The sequence below is a fragment of the Pan troglodytes genome, chromosome 1 (genome assembly GCF_028858775.2).
Source record: "Pan troglodytes isolate AG18354 chromosome 1, NHGRI_mPanTro3-v2.0_pri, whole genome shotgun sequence".
Taxonomy (NCBI): Eukaryota; Metazoa; Chordata; class Mammalia; order Primates; family Hominidae; genus Pan; species Pan troglodytes.
Window position 1 is genome coordinate 44577223 of NC_072398.2, and position 13721 is coordinate 44590943.

Genomic DNA, 13721 nt, shown 5'->3' on the forward strand with positions numbered 1-13721 from the left:
GAGAGGCCGAGGCGGGCGGATCACCTGAGGTCAGCAGTTCGAGACCATCCTGCCCAACATGGCGAAACCCCCGTTTCTACTAAAAATACAAAAAATTAGCCGGGCATGGTGGCGGTCACCTGTAATCCCAGCTACTTAGGAGGCCGAGGCAGGAGAATCGCTTGAACCCGGGTGGCGGAGGTTGCAGTGAGCCGAGATAGCGCCATTGCACTCCAGCCTGGGCGACAAGAGCGAAACTGCATCTCAAAAAAAAAAAAAAAAAAAAAAAAAAAAAAAGAGGGAAAGGGTTAAGCATAGAAATTGGAAGCTGTCTTCAAATAACTGAATAGTATAATATTGGAAATAACGGAGCCTTATTCTCTTCTCCAAAGTGCAGAACTAAAACCAATAGAAATTACAAGGCAGTATTTTTAAGCTCAGAAAATCCTCTAACATTTAGAGTCGTTCTGAAATAAATGAAATTAGGTATTTGGGGGAAGTAATGTCATTTGAAGACAGCCTGCCTGAGAGGTTTGTTGAAAGCTCTTCTATATTAGGAAACATTAAAACTGGCTGTGTAACCCAAGAAAGCGCCATCTCAGTGTTCTTTGCACCTGTCTTTTAGCATTTACCATGTATTTTTTTTAGTTATTTGTGGATATACCATTCTTATCTCTCCCAATAAGCAACAACAAAACGTGGCTCCCAATGCTAGATACAGACCCATGCAAAAGAACATAGGGCAGTAACCTTCCTTAAATTTGTACATTCCGCTTTGTTCTACTTCTAGCATAACCTCCTGCATCGCTGGGAGATCCAGGGTTCCATTAAGGAGCTGAAGAATTAACTTCTTTTTCATAGAAATCTGCAAGCACCTCACTCACAAAAAAAAAAAAAAAAAAAAAAAGGTCAAGGGTGCTTTTTTAGGTGAACCACTGTCAACTATTTCCCCTGTCCTTTTGTGCGATTAGTATTTTTTAAAACTTTCAACAGGAATTTTTTTTTTTGTAACTTTTAAATAGCATCTGGTTAGTTTGGATCCTTTCCTAATGTCTCCTGGAGCCTTGGAATATGATCTGTTCATGCAATTCAGTTTCTGTGAGATGAACAGGTATTTGTTGAGGCCAGGTGCAGTGGCTCACACCTGTAATCCCAACCCTTTGGGAGGCCAAGGTGGGAGGATCGTTTAAGCCCAGGAGTTCAAGACCAGCCTGGGCAAGAAAGCGAGAACACCATCTCTACAAAAAAAAAAAAAAAAAAAAATTAATTAGCTGAGCATCCTACGTGTGCCAAGCACCAATCTAGAGGATTCCAAAACAAGACCTGAAATCTGTCTAGTGGAGGAATCAGACTGTCCAGGTAAAAAGAATGTGGTAAGTGCAATGATTGATGAGCTGCAGTTAACCTCCTCTAGGTTAAGAGAGATGAGCCTTTTCAATTTGGGCAAAATATTGACCAACATCTTTAATTCGTCTTCATTTAAAATCTCGAGGGCCCGGCGCAGTGGCTTATGCCTGTAATCCCAGCACTTTGGGAGGTCGAGGCAGGTGGATCACGTGAGGTCAGAAGTTCGAGACCAGCCTGGCCAACATGGTAAAACACTGTCTAAAGATACAAAAAAGATTAGCCGGGTGCAGTGGTAGGCGCCTGTAATCCCAGCTACTCGGGAGGCTGAGGGAGGAGAATTACTTGAACCCGGAGGAGGAGACTGCAGTGAGCTGAGATTGCTCCACTGCACTCTAGCCTGGGTGATGGAGCCAGACTCTATCTCAGTCAATCAAAAAAAACAAAACGTTGATAAATATGTTGACGAGGCCATGGTGAAGAATAGAGTTTTTCCCATCATGGTTGACACTGATTTGTGAGTAATTGCTCATCTTCTAATTTTTTTAAAAAAATAGACACAGGGTCTTACTATGTCGCCCAGTCTGGTCTTGAACTCCTGGCCTCAAGTGATCCTCCCCCACACCTTGGCCTCCCAAAGTGTTAGGATTACAGGTGTAATCTTATAATCCTACAGGTGGCACCCGCCAGCACGCCCAGCTAATTCTATGTGTGTGGTTGTTTTGTTTTGTTTTGTTTTTGAGACGGAGTTCCCTTCTGTTGCCAGGCTGGAGTGCAGTGGCACGATCTCAGCTCACTGCATTCTCCGCCTCCCAGATTCAAACGATTCTCCTGCCTCACCCTCCCAAATCGCTGGGATTACAGGCGCGTGCCACTACGCTCCAGCGTGGGCGACAGAGGAAGACTCCATCTCAAAAAAAAAAAAAAAAAGAAGAAATGAAAGAAAGAAATGAAATTGGAAATTGGCTTAAAAACTCAACTGAGTGATCACCACTTCCTTCTTTAAGAACTATGCTCACAAACCATTGATTCGAATAAAAAGACAGGAAATCTGGGTTCTAGTCTAGCTATTTGCAGAAAACAGAAGAAGTTACACAGGTTTCCGGTCTTCAGTTCCCTAATCTGTAAAATAAAATGGCTGAATTCAGCCATTTCTTATGGCCCTTCTAGTTTTAAAAAAATTAAAAGTCAGTATTATTGGTCTATAGCCTTTCTGAAAAAAAAAAATATAATTAATGACTTTATACATATCAAAAGGTATAAAGAATATGATCTCCCAGCTGGGCGCAGTGGCTCACGCCTGTAATCCCAGCACTTTGGGATGCTGAGGCGGACGGATCACCTGGGGTTGGGAGTTCAAGACCAGCCTGCCCAACATGGCAAAACCCCATCTCTACTAAAAATACAAAACAATTAGCCGGGTGTGGTGGTGCATGCCTGTAATCCCAGCTACTCGGGAGGCTGAGGCAGGAGAATCGCTCCAACCCTGGAGGCGGAGGTTGCAGTGAGCTGAGATGGCGCCATTGCACTCCACCCTGGGCAACATAGTGAGACTCTGTCTCAAAAAAAAAAAAAAAAAAAAGAATATGATGTCCCTTTTCCCATTCCTCTTCCTAAGAACAATACACATACAAAGAAGTTCCCTGTAGTCACCTCTATGGTATCTCCTTTCTTCATCCTCTGGGAACCACTATCTTGAATTTTGTATGTACCCCTGCCATGCATTTCTTTAGACTTTTAGAGTTTATATGTGTATATATTCCTTTAAAATCTGTTTATGCTTTTAAAATTTTTATAAATGGCATCAAACTATATGTGGTCTACTGCAACTTACATTTTTGCTCAGCATTGTGAAGTTCAGTGCCGTTAAACCGTGTAGTTATGGGTAATTTAATTTTGTTGTTGTTCGAGACAGAGTCTTGCTCCGTCACCCAGGCTGGAGTGCAGTGGTGCAATCTTGGCTCACTGCAATCTCCACCTCCAGGGTTCAAGCAGTTCTCCTGTCTCAGCCTCCGGAGTAGATGGGATTACAGGCACGCGCCACCACGCCCAGCTAAATTTTGTATTCTTAGTAGAGACAGGGTTTCACCACGTTGGCCAGGCTGGTCTCAAACTCTTGACCTCGTGATCCGCCCGCCTCAGCCTCCCAAAGTGCTGGCATGACAGGTGTGAGCCACCGCACCTGGCCCTGGTTAATTCATTTTTAATGTTTCAACGTTGTTCTACAGTAACATACTGAATTGTATAAATGTATAATGAATTGTTGTATAGTAATTGTATTAGTTTTCTAGAGTTACCATAACAAAGTACCACTGAATGGCTTAAACAGAAATTTATTTTCTCATAGTTCTGGAAGCTGGAAGTTGAAGATCAAGTTGTTAGCAAGTTAGGTTTCTCCTGATGCCCTCTTTCCTTGGCTTGATAAATATGTTGACTAGGCCATGGTGAAGAATAGAGTTTTTCCTATCATGGTTGACACTGATTTGTGAGTAATTGCTCATCTTCTAATTTTTTTAAAAAAATAGACACAGGGTCTTACTATGTTGCCCAATCTGGTCTTGAACTCCTGGCCTCAAGTGATCCTCCCCACTTGGCCTCCCAAAGTGTTAGGATTATAGGTATAATCTTGTAATCCTACAGGTGGCACCCATCAGGACGCCCAGCTAATTTTTTGTTTGTGGTTGTTTTGCTTTGTTTTGTTTTGTTTTGTTTTTGAGGTGGAGTTCCCCTCTGTTGCCAGGCTGGAGTGCAGCCTGTCTTTTCACTGTGTCCTTGTGTGGTTGCCCATTGTCTGTATGTTTTCTATATCCTAATCCCCTCTTCTTATGAGGACACTAATCATATTGGGCCCATCCATGTGACCTCATTTTACCTTAATCACCTCTTTAAAGGCCCTGTCTCCAAATACATTCCCATTCTGAAGTACTGGGGATGGTGTTCAACATGATGTTTGAGAGGGACACATTCAGCCCATAATAGTAACGGATGCACCACAATTTTTATTCATCTCCTCCTTTAATAAATACTTAGGCATTATTCAATTGTTTGCCGTTGCAAACAATGCTGTTATCATTCTCATGCTTATCTCCGTGTGTACTCTAGAGGAAATTATTGAGTCACAGACTATATATGTTGTCCACCCTATTAGACCATGCCAAAGTGCTCTCCAAAGTGATCACAGAAAAATACTCACTCCTGACAGATGTGTATAAGAATTACCTTGGCCAGGTGCAGTGGTTCACGCCTATAATCCCAGCACTTTGGGAGGCCGAGGCGGGCGGATCACCTGAGGTCAGGAGTTTGAGACCAGCCTGGCCAACACGGTGAAACCCTGTCTATACTAAAAATACAAAAATTAGCTGGGCATGGTGGTGCGTGCCTGTAGTCCCAGCTACTCGGGAGGCTGAGGCAAGAGAATCGCTTGAACCCGGGAGGCGGAGGTTGCAGTGAGCTGAGATCCCGCCACTGCACTCCAGCCTGGTGACAGAGTGAGACTCTGTCTCAAAAAAAAGAATTATCTTGCTGCATATGTTTGCCAGTACTTGGCATTTTCAAATTATAAAAAACAATCTGATAGATGCAAAATGGTTTCTCATGGTGGTTTGTTTTATAGGTCCATGATAATTAGTAAGGTTGAGCACTTTTTCATATTTATCGACTTAAGGTTCCTTTTTTTTTTTTTTTTTTTTGAGACAGAGTCTCGCTCTGTCACCCAGGCTGGAGTGCAGTGGCGAGATCTTGGCTCACTGCAAACTCTGCCTCCTGAATTCACGCCATTCTCCTGCCTCAGCCTCCTGAGCAGCTGGGACTATAGGCACCCGCCATGACGCCTGGCTAATTTTTTGTATTTTTAGTAGAGATGGGGTTTCACCGTGTTAGCCAGGATGGTCTCAATCTCCTGACCTTGTGATCTGCCTGCCTCGGCCTCCCAAAGTGCTAGAATTACAGGCATGAGCCACCACACCCCGCTGACTTAAGGTTCCTATATATGAATTGCCTAATCAGACCTTTTGCCCATTTTTCTATGGGATTGTCTTTTACTTTTTTTTTCTTTTTTGAGACAGAGTCTTGCTCTGTCGCCCAGGCTAGAGTGCAGTGGCACAATCTCGGCTCACTGCAACCTCTGCCTCCTGGGTTCAAGCAATTCTTCTGCCTCAGCCTCCCAAGTAGCTGGTACTACAGGTGCCCGCCACCATGCCTGGCTAATTTTTTGTATTTTTAGTAGAGACGGGGTTTCACTGTGTTAGCCAGGTTGGTCTTGATCTCCTGACCTCAGGTGATCCACCCACCTCGGCCTCCCAAAGTGCTGGGATAATAGGCGTGAGCCACCACGGTAGGCTTGTCTTTTACTTATTGATTTGTAGGAGTTTTCCATATAATCTGGATATTAATCCTCCTTGTTATATATGTTATAAATAATGACTTCACGTATGTAGCTTTTCACTTTTTAAATGTTGTCTTTGATTAACAATTTTTAATGAAATAAAATTTGTTAATTTTCTTATGTTTTGTGCTTTTTAAAAATTTATTATGTAAGAGATTCTTCCCCATCTCTGGGTCATAAAGATACTCTCATATATTTTCTTCTAAAAGTTCCAAAGATTTGTTTTTCTTTTTTCAAGGGTCCAAAGGGCCAGCTAGAAAGATTTGCTTTTCACACTTAGGGCCAGCTAGAAAGATTTGCTTTTCACACTTAGGGCATGTTGTAACATGCAGATCCAACATACAGTGCCCTGACTGGAGCACAGTGGCTCCATCCTGGCTCACTGCAGTCTCCACCTCCTGGGCCCAAGCGATTCTCCCACCTCAGCCTCCTAAGTAGCTGGAACTATAGGCTCATGCCACCACACCCGGCTAGTTTTTAATTTTTGTATTTTTTTGTAGAGAGGGAGTTTCACCACATTGCCCAAGCTGATCTTGAACTCCTGGGCAAGAGCGATCCTCCCACCTCAGCCTCTCCAGTAGCAGGAATCACAGCCAGGTGCCACCACGCCCAGTTTATTGATTGATTATGTGGGGGGAGGTGGCGGCAGGAGGGGGCAGGTCTCGCTATGTTGTCTAGGCTGCTCTTGAACTCCTGGCCTCAAGCAGTTCTCCCATCTCGGCCTCCCAAAGTGCTAGGATACCGCGCCCAGCCTTAAAAATCAGCTTTATACATCTCGTTCCACTTCAATCAAATATGTTAATTCTTTGTTGAAAGGTGAATGGTGTCACAGAAGGTTGAAAGAGCAGGATCCATAGGATCTGTTCTTGTTACATCTTTGCCATTAAATCTTTACGTGCCTCCATGAATGCTTATTACATGTCAGACACTATTGCAAACAATGTCTATATACTATATTATTTAAATCTCACAGTCATCCTATTGTCCTGACACACAGAGAAATAGCTTGCTCAAGGTTACACAATGGTAGTCAGGAGTCAAACAGAGCACCTAACTTCAGAACCCAGGTTTTGTATAAGCATTTATCCTTTGTTTGTTGTCTTTTTTTATCCTTTGTTTTTCAGTGCACATATATGCACCCTTTTCTTGAAAATACAAAACAAACAAAACCCTATTGATTTGAAATGTTTCCTAACTTAAAAATGTTTTCTATTTTTTTCCCAAATCCTATTCTTCTGAAACATGATTATTAATGGCTGCATAATAATTAAGGCCGTACCATAATTTATGTAGCTATTTTTCTCGTTTCTGATTAAAATGCCGTGACGATCTCTCCTGTAGTCAGATCTTTTTGTACACCCCTGATTCTTCTTTTTTTTTTTTGAGATAGAGTCTCTCCCTGTCGCCCAGGCTGGAGTGCAGTGGTGTTATCTTGGCTCACTGCAACCTCCGCCTCCCAGCTTCAAGCGATTCTCCTGACTCAGCCTCCTGAGTAGATGGGATTACAGGAGTGCGCCACCACGCCCGACTAACTTTTTTGTATTTTTTAGTAGAGACGGGGTCTCACCATGTCGATCAGGCTGGTCTCGAACTCCTGACCTCGTGATCCACCCTCCTGGGCCTCCCAAAGTGCTGGGATTACAGGCGTGAGCCACCGCGCCCGGTCACCTCTGATTATTTCTTCAGGACAAATTCCTAAAAGTGGAATTGCTGGACCAGAGCAATCACCCCGAAATAGGTTAAGGATGGAATTAAGGTGAAGTAACATCAGCTAACAAAGACCTTTACTGTCCCACTCTCAAAGCTCTACCGTGGTCATTCTCAACACCAGCTCCATAGCAAAGGGCAGTGCTCAAATTACTGATGGCTACGGAAGGGAAGAACCTCCAATGCCAAGATCAAAACAATCTCTCTTCAATGCCATGTTCAGTTTTCCTGTCTCTCTAGCTTAGTAGGGCTTCTACCCCCAAGGTCGCTGCTGGTGAACTCCTCCAGAGTTTGCGCCCCTTAAAATTACTTGGATGCGCCGGGAGAATCACCGGAGGTCAGGAATTCGAGACCAGATTGGCCAACACGATGAAACCCAGTCTCTACTAAAAATACAAAAATTAGCTGGGCATGGTGGCAGGCGCCTGTAATCCCAGCTACTCGGGAGGCTGAGGCAGGAGAATTGCTTGAACCCGGGAGGTGGAGGTTGCAGTGAGCCGAGAGATCGTGCCATTGCACGCCAGCCTGGGCGACAGAGGGAGGCTCCGTCTCAAAAAAAACAAAAACAAAAACAAAAAAACAACTTGGATGCTTTCAGGCGACCTATTGGATAACCTCACCATCCTTCCTTTCTCTCACTTTATACCGCACGGTGCAACCCGATAGCTTCAGAACAGCATATTCATAGTCTCTTAGACAGATTCATTTTTTTCTATTATTGGATAGGTTTCAGCACTGATGCCCATTCTGTTATCAATGGTAAAATAGATCGAAGGTTATTACAGCACTTCAAAAGTGACACCTCGCCATTCTTTTAATCCTGAACCTATTTAATTACAAATAAAAAAGCCTACCTAATCATGCTTACTAGGCGCATAAATATCTCGCAATTCTAAATTAGCTGGTGATGCTGGTGAAAGGCGCAGAATTTGGGCCTTCTGTTTTTCCTTTTACGCACGAATCACGAACTTTCTGAATGGCGTTAAAGCAGTCTCACAGCGTGGATGATGCAATCACTCAAGGGTCCTCATTCTTATGTAAGAAATGGCAGAAGAACCAGTCACCTACGGGAGCCCGGATAGCTCAGTCGGTAGAGCATCAGACTTTTAATCTGAGGGTCCAGGGTTCAAGTCCCTGTTCGGGCGTGTTGTTCCTTTTTCCTCAATGGACAAATACAAATTGTATACATTATGGTGTATAACACCATGTTCTGAAATACGTATATATTGTCGAATGATTAAATCAAACTGATAAGGTTATGCATTACCTCGCATACCTCTTTTTGTGGTGAGAGCACAAGGTGCTTGCTTTTAAGTTTTTTTCTTCCTTTCTCAATTATGAGCCATCAAAAAACAAATATTTTTTCTGGGAAACCACTGTGCCAGACCTCGATACTCGCCAGGAAATTAAATGACTTTTCAGTCATTTTTTTTCCTCCCTGAAAACACGTCTATCTAGCATATTCTGAAACCAGTGAAAAATGATTTGAATTCAACTTGAAATGTAAGGGTTTACGATGTCCACACATGGGACTTGATGGGATTTAGCAGCTTAAAGTGACGAAAAGCACAACGCCCGAACAGGGACTTGAACCCTGGACCCTCAGATTAAAAGTCTGATGCTCTACCGACTGAGCTATCCGGGCGCTCCCGACTAAAAACTGTTTCTGTTCACTTCATATAGGTTGCTATCTTTTTTTTTTTTTTTTTCTTTCAGTTTTGAGATGGTGTCGTCTTACTCCGTCGCCAGGCTGGAGTGCAGTAGCGCGATCTCGGCTCATTGCAACCTCCGCCTCCCGGGTTCAAGTGAGTCTCCTGCCTCAGCCTCCCGAGTAGCTGAGACTACAGGCGCGCGCTACCACTCCCAGCTAATTTTTGTATTTTTGGAAAAGACGGAGTTTCATCATGTTGGCCAGGACGGTCTCGATTTCTTGACCTCATGATCCGCCCACCTTGGCCTTCCAAAGTGCTGGGATTATAGGCGTGAGCCACCGCGCCCGGCCTGCTTCCTTTTAAGTAGCTACATTTAGGTTTTAATTAGAATTAAAGGGTTTTTTTTTGTTTTTTGTTTTAGCAAGATAAAGCAAAACAAATATTTTCCTTTCCTTTTCTTTTTGTTCCATTCACACATGTTCCATGAAGAACATGTGTTCTTCAGCTGTTTCATGTTTGATAAGTTACCAGTATTTACTAAACTCTCTAAAAGGAAATTAATGGTAGTAAATGACAGAAAAATGGGCAACCAAGATGAATATTCAAAATTTAGACATGGGGTTACAACCTCTCTTTCCTTCCTTCCTTTCTTCTTTTTTTTTCTTTCAATCTTTGCAGCTGTGCCAAGGAGCAACCTCTTTTTATTATACTTCTGCCTTCTATTTAGCACTTCTCTGATAAGATCTCTTAATTTTAATTATTCTACCAAACTAGATTACAACATCTCTCCCATTAATGAAAAATACATTTCCATTCATCAGATGATGTAGTTGTTAGATAAGTATTACTTAGCAAAAAAGAAGGAAAGACACTTTTGATTCATGCACAGAGGAGCTAATACTATAAGAAAATAGACGTGATTGTGGAAAGGTCTGAATTAAGATTGCGGGAAAAGGAGTTTAGACCTTTAATTTAGATTGAATTTTGGCTTTCCTCCCCTTTCAGGCAAGTTGCCGTTTTCTTTTCTTTTCTTTTTCTTTTTTTTTTTTTTTTTTGAGTCGGAGTCTTACTCAGTCGCCAAGGCTGGAGTGGAGTGGCAGGATGTCGGCTCACTGCAACCTTTGCCTCCCAAGTTCAAGCAATTCTCCTGCCTCAGCCTCCCGAGTAGCTGGGATTACAGGCGCCTGCCACCACGCCCGGCTAATATTTTTGAATTTTTTTAGTAGAGATGGGGTTTCACCATGTTGGCCAGGCTGGTCTTGAACTCCTGACCTCAGGTGATCCGCCTGCCTCTGCCTCCCAAAGTGCTGGGATTACAGGTGTGAACCACCGCACCGGCCTCAAGTTGCAGTTTTCAAGACAATCTCATAAGATGAATCCTCCCAAAGCAGTGTGCACCAGTGGGAGCAACATAGAGTATTAAGAATACAAATCTCCAGATCAGCCTAGTTTTTCCTAAAATCAGTTTCTTTTCTTTTCTTTTTCTTTGAGACGGAGTCTCGCTCTTGTTGTCCAAGCTGGAGTACAATGGAGCGACCTCGGCTCACTGCAATCTCCACTACTTCGGTTCAAGCGATTCTCCTGCCTCAGCCTCCCGAGTAGCTGGGATTATAGGCACGAGCCACCACGCCTGGCTAAATTTTTGTATTTTTAGTAGAAATGGGGTTTCACCATGTTAGCCAGGCTGGTTTCGAACTCCGTACCTCAGGTGATCCACCCGCCTCGGCCTCCAAAAGTGCTGAGATTACAGGCATGAGCCACTGCGCCCAGCCACCTAAAATCAAATTTCATCAACCCTGACACATGGGGTGTGGAACACAAGATTATGAAATTTCAAATACTGATAAGGGAATTTATTTTAGTTTCTGGGAACTAGTGGCTTCTGAACACAATGAACAACAAAATAGCTCAGCCTCAGTTGGAGGAATTTTTCTTTCCTACAATTGTCTGATTCTTACAGAACAAAGACCAACAAACTGTGTGATCCTGAGCAGGCCTGGGTTTCCACATTTATAAAACAAGGGAAATTGATTAGATGGCCTCGAGATAACTTGTAATTCTAAAGTTTTACCATTCTGTTACTTTTTTCCATTGTGAATAAGATTAGAAGGAACAGACTCAAAATTTGCCAGAATGGAGTGATTTAATTCAACAAACATTTACTGATCGTCTATTACAGGTTAGGCTATGCGCTAGCCCTAGAGTCTGAGATGAGTAGGACATGGGTCCTGCTGACAGTCTAGGAAAGAAGACACACACAGAAACAAACAATTTCAACATAAAGTGGAGTGGCGGCAGATGAAGATGGACAGGAAAGCAGGGTTTATAAAATAAGGGTGGCTGGGCCCTTGAGTTTTCAGCAGGGAAACTGCATGATCATATTTCAGTTTAAACAGTTTAAACAAGTTAAACAGTAAAACAGTTTAAACAATGTTAGAGGTGTACTGAAGAAATGGTAATGAGCAAAACACAGACATTTATTTATTTAGACATATTTTTTTCAGCACCCACTGTGTTAGATAAGGAAAAACTGCTAGAACTGTTTCTATGAATGAGATGTGGAAATAAATTATAACACTTAAATTTTAAGGAAGGGAAATGGTGTCTATCCAGGCCTCCTTAAAAGGGCAAGAATAGATAAAGGGGTCTTCAAGTTTTTTCCTCCCTAAGGCTTTGTTACATCACACTCCCTTTCTTCCGGGATAACAAAACCTGCTGTTTAAAATTAAACTGAATGGGATTAATCAATCAAAAATTTGCTTACTCATTACCCACTGCTTCCACAGCAGTGAGCTAGGCACAGTAGGGAGGAAAACAGGAAATCTGGAAGGAATGTGGGGACTGCAAGGTGTATTTAGAGAATGGGGAATAACTTAATCTTGTTGGAGCAGAAGGAGATAGAGAGGAGTAAGGTCACATTGGAGACTACACTTCCATCAGGCTAAGGCAAACGATTTTATCCTACAGGCAATGGTGAGCTATTGAAAGATCGGCTTGTTAACATTGCAAAGTCCACCCGAAATAGCATGAAATGAATCTGTTTGCTTCATTTATGTTGCATCAAAAACACTACAAGTGCCATCTTGTACTTTAGCATAAAATCTTCCTGGAGTGCTTCTTGAAGCTTCTTTATGCAGACTGTTGAACTTAATTTTCCCACTAGAGGGCAGACTAAACTCACAGATTCTATATATTTGGTGATTCTCCTACTTCTTAAATTTAATTTCTCCCATTATTTTTAAAGTGTGTGCGTGTGGTGTGGTGAGAACACTTGAGATTAAACTCTTAGCAAATTTCAAGTACACCATAAATTATTAATAACTATAGTCACTGTACTGTATGTTAGATCCCCAAAATTTATTCATCTTACAACTGAAAATTTGTACTCTTTGATCAAGATCTATTCGTTTCCCTCACCTGCCAGCCCCATGGTAATCATTCTGCTGTATCTATGAGTTTAACTTTTTTGGATTCCACATATAAGTGAAATAATATAGTATTTGTCTTTCTGTTTCTAGCTTATTTCACTTAGCATAAAGTCCTCCAGATTTGTCCATGTTGTCGCAAATGGCAGGATTTCCTTATGTATCACATTTTCTTTCTTTGTTTCTTTTTTTTTTTCTTTAGACGGAGTTTCACCCTTGTTGCCCAGGCTGGAGTGCAGTGGCATGGTCTCAGCTCACTGCAACTTCATCCTCTGCCTCCTGGTTTCAAGTGATTTTCCTGCCTCAGCTTCCCAAGCAACTGGGACTACAGGCGCCTGCCACCACGCCCAGCTAATTTTTGTATTTTTAATGAGACAGGGTTTCATCATCATTTTGGCCAGGCTAGTCTTGAACTCCTGACCTCAGGTGATCTGCCCACCTCGGCCTCCCAAAGTGCTGGGATAACAGGCATGAGCCACCGCACCCGGACCCCATTTTTTTTATCCAGTCACCTGTAGACAGATACTTCTGCTGATTCCACATCTTGTCAATTGTGAATAATGCTGCGATGAACATGGAGGCACAGATCTCTCTTTAACATACTGATTTCATTTCCTTTGGATATATTCCCAGAAGTGGGATTGCTGGTTCTTACAGTAGTTCTATTTTTAATATTTTAAAGGAACCTCCATACTGTTTTCCATATGGCTGTACCAGTTTACATTCCCACCAACAGTGTACAAAGATCCCTTTTCTCCACACCCTCGACATCACTTGTAATCTTTTGACTTTTTGAGAGTAGCCACACTACCAGGTGTGAGGTGATATCTCGTTATGGTTTTGCCTTACACTTCTCTGATGATTAATGATGTCAAGCACCTTTTCATATACCTGTGGGTCATTTGTATGTCTTCTCTGGGAAAATGTTGATTGAAGTCCTTTGCACATTCAAACAAAATTCTGGTTATTTGTTTTTGTTTTGTTTTGCTATTGAGTTTTATGAGTTCCTTATATATTTTGTATGTTAATCCCTCATCAGATATATGGTTTGCAAATATTTTCTCCCTTTCTATATGTTGCCTTTTCATTTTGTTGATCCCTACTATAATAATTTTTAAAGGGATGTTTTTTACCCTCCTTCTCATCAGACTTACTGCCTTTGAAAAAAATCACCATCAATCTGATTACCCACTGTTTCCACAGCAGTGAGCTAGGCACAGAGGGGGAAAG

General features: G+C 42.3%; 2 non-coding genes across 2 annotated transcripts; one reads left to right on the forward strand and one right to left on the reverse strand.

Moving 5' to 3' along the window:
- The first annotated feature begins 8486 nt into the window (after nucleotides 1-8486).
- TRNAK-UUU (transfer RNA lysine (anticodon UUU)) lies at nucleotides 8487-8559 on the forward strand. Its single transcript has one exon. It is a non-coding gene; the product is annotated as a tRNA-Lys (tRNA).
- A 427-nt stretch (nucleotides 8560-8986) lies between these two features.
- TRNAK-UUU (transfer RNA lysine (anticodon UUU)) lies at nucleotides 8987-9059 on the reverse strand. Its single transcript has one exon. It is a non-coding gene; the product is annotated as a tRNA-Lys (tRNA).
- Between the last annotated feature and the right edge of the window lie 4662 nt (nucleotides 9060-13721).